The following is a 3,822-nucleotide window of genomic DNA, read 5'->3' as shown; positions in this document are numbered from 1 at the left end:
TATATATAAATGCAATTAAGTTTAAATTTCTATTCCTGTATACATATATATGTAAATAGAAATAATTTTCCATGGATTTCTTGACACTGAAATGTCCAAGAATCCACTGCAAACATTATGGAAAAACTGTGATATGTGAAACAGGATTTTCTTAAACAGTCATAATTTTGGAAAACTATTTGTTTTCTTACCAATAGTTTTTCTTCAGCACTCCTGTAGAACACATAGCCTAGACCACGTCAAGTGTAAAGAAAAATTGTGTTCATTTTCAAATCTGAGATTTCCCATTCACCGAGTACTGGCACCGTATTGGCATAGTGTGTAGCAAGTCCGCTGTTAAGCAGGTCGACCACTTTGAAAGCAGCAGTTCTTCCAAAACCAATTCAGACATCAGGAGGAGGCTCATTTTGATGACTCAATGGCCGAAGGTTTGATTTGGGTTAAGAAAGTACTGCCACCTGGTGGCAGTAAAGTCCCACAACTATGAAATCTGTTTTGCAGTGATTTGTGGAACTACTCACAGCATTTTTAACGTCTTGGAAAGGGGCAATGCCTCAACTGGCTCGCGAGGCACCCACTGCTGTCAGCCAGTTCAACCCTCCCAAGACAGTTGCGCAGTCTCAGGCAGGCTGGGCTTCTACCTAACTTTCACAGGTGTGTGGGGGGCAAAAAGGGGGAGGGGGAAGCTGACTGATGAAATGGGAATTCATCACTATTCTTCCCACATGAGACTCTAAGTCCAAGTTATTAAGTTTTTACATTGTTATTATCAGCCTATTCCTAAAAATTGGGGATCCTTTTTCTTTTCCTGTGTTCTTTCTGCTCATTTAGAATAATTTACAGGCTTCACTCAAATATTTCTCATTCCCACTGTGCGATAAATCTGCATAATCTCCAATTAAAAGACATATTACGATGGGAAAGTCTGCTGTTAGGGACATCTTCAAAGTACTGAAGAGCAATGGTATCTCTCTGGAGACTAAGGTGTACCTGATACAGGCCTTGGTCTTTGCAATCACTTGTTATGCATCAGAGAGCTGGACAATGACTAAGGAGGATAGAAGGAGAACTGATGCCTTTGAGCTATGGTGCTGGAGAAGAGTATTGAGGGTACCATGGACTGCTAGGAAAACAAACAGATTCATCCTGGAAAGGGTCAAACCGGGCTGCTCCTTGGAGGCAAGGATTCTGAGGCTCCGTCTAACATACTTTGGACATGTTATAAGGAGGGACCGGTCCTTGGAGAGGGACACCATGCTTGGTAGGGTGGAGGGACAGCGCAGGAGGAGAAGGCCCTCTAGGAAGTGGATTGATTCAGTGACTGGGGCAACTGGGATGGGTGTATCGGAGATGGTGAGATTGGCACAGGACAGAGCAGAGTTTAGGGCTGTTGTACATAGGGTCGCTATGAGTTGCAAGCGACTCGATGGGACATGACAACAATAACAACAATCTCCAACAGCTCATCTCTCAGCTCCAGCTCTTTCCACTAAGTGATATTTCCAAAGTGGGTTTATCTTGGGGACTACCTGAGCTCTCTCTGCTAGCTGCCGGTTCATAACATGCAAACTATCAGGCTGATTATCTAGTAACAATAATAATTTTGTGCTTCTCTTTACAACATCAGCAGAAAGAGAATAAAACTGTTAAACCTTTTCGTATTAAACAAACATACTAGTAGTATTCTGAAGCTTCTCTATAAATCTCTTAGGATTTTGAGGAAAAACTTTCCAGTTTGTCTTTTCAGGTCTTTAAATCTCCCATACTAAAGGCAAATTGAACTCTCATGGTGTTTTTATTAGGCTTCCTGAAGTTTTGGAAGGGGCATATAGCAGAGAACAGGTTTTGAAATTTGGGAAGAATTAAAATTGGCTTTTTTCAGAGGGTGCTTGGGGAGTTTTAGCTTCATAGTATGGAGGAGTTGCCAACTGAGTTTCTGGAGTTCTGGCATTCCAGACTATTGACAGGCTACCCTGCCTTGGGTAGTTTGGTGTTTCATCAAAAAGTTGAGCATAGACATTTCCATATTACCCAGTTATTCCACTACTTGGAATATACCCTGAGAATATGAAAATTGAGGTACAAATGGAGATTTATACACCAATGTTCTTAGCAGCATTATTCACTATCGCAAGAACACGGAAACCGCCCAAATATCTAACCACAAATGAACGGATTGAGAAATCAAGATACATTCACACAATGGAAGACTATGCATCACGCAGGAACAATGATTTTGTAAATTATTACCTAACTTGGGAGGGACTGGAGAACATTATGCTGAGTGAACTGAGTCTCACAAGAATAAATATTGTATAAAACCATTATTGTAGAATGAGTATAAGGATCCAACAGGGGAGGGAGAGGTTGGAAGCAGAGGGATGAGGATGTGCAGGAGGAGGGGGAGATTAATCATGGGGTTGTACAATTTGATGGGTGAGGGGATGAGGGAAATGGAAAGAATTCGTTTGCATTTGTATTCAAATTTTGTAAATAAACTAGTGGAAAAGAAAAAAAATTTAAAAGGGGAAAGAAAAAAGACTGCTAAATTAAATTTATTTTAATTTTCCCCCTAATTTGGAGATTTTATTCTTTAGAAATTCATCAGGGGTAGCTTCTAATTTATTCAGGTATTTGCCTTTACTCTGTTACTATGCCTCTTGGACATGCGCCTATTTCTTGTTCTCTTCATCCTCCAAATTAAGAGCTTTCTCTTATCTTAGCTTCATTCCGTATCCCTTCCCTCTCTTATCCAACTGAAATTGTCAGAGTCCATTGTAAGGTCATCGAGGAAGGACAGAACTAGGTTCAGGCCAAGAAAGACAGTTTATTGAGGAGAAACTGCCGGGCTGGTCTCTCCCACTTAAACTTGGAGAGAGGTTTATATTGTCTTACAAGGAAATTGGAGAAGAGTGATGTTCAAAGTTGTTTTTATGAGATAGGGAAATAGACAGGTTCTTAGATAACTATTCCTGGGAAACAGAGGTAGAACAGTTTCACATCTTAGCAGAGAGAAACAGAGCCACAGCTGCTACTTCCTGTGGTTGGATCATTTCAATGACTATTCTGGGAAAGGAAGGGAGAACAGCTCTGCAGCCTGAACAGCCATAAGCCCCACACTATTGCTTGATCAAATTTAAAGTGAAAACGAGAAATATATTATTCTACACAGCTCACTCATTCCCACTGACTTCCTATCTAGGCTTTACCACTACATTACTATAACTATACTTATTCCTCTAGTGTTTCATAGGATTTTCAAAGGCCTGATATTTAAAAAGTGAATGGCCAATCCTGCTTCTTAGTCTGTCTTAATCTGAGAGCTCTACTAAGACCTGTCTACCCCATCCCAAAGGTAAAGGCGTGTGGTTCGAATCTACAAGATGGTCTGCTGGAGAAGGAGGGGAAATCTCCTGTGCCAGTCAGATCCAATTCGATAGCACACAACAACAACAAATAAAAAGACAATAAAAATAAATAAGTTTAAAAAACAAAAACCCTTCTACCATGGATAATCATTATGGCATTTGACACACCAGTGGCATAGCTTTCAGTATCATAACAACCCCTCGTTTTATCAGTACAGCAAACTGACAGACTTCTAAGTGCTGTACCACTTAGAACAATGTTTTCCCCAAACACAACAAAATGCCAAATTAGTTTGTAACTCCTGCAGTCAGGAAATAGGAGATGTGTCGCATTGGAGAAATCTGCAGTTAGGGACCTAATTATCCAAATTATTGAGGAGTAATGATTTCAGTTTTGAGGACTAAGATGAGTCTGATGCATGCCATTGTCTTTCCGATCACTTGCTATGCATCT

Source organism: Elephantulus edwardii, unplaced genomic scaffold (assembly GCF_000299155.1).
Source record: "Elephantulus edwardii isolate Elephantulus edwardi_28Jun2011 unplaced genomic scaffold, EleEdw1.0 scaffold00377, whole genome shotgun sequence".
NCBI classification, from domain to species: domain Eukaryota; kingdom Metazoa; phylum Chordata; class Mammalia; order Macroscelidea; family Macroscelididae; genus Elephantulus; species Elephantulus edwardii.
This window is presented reverse-complemented; position numbering follows the sequence as displayed.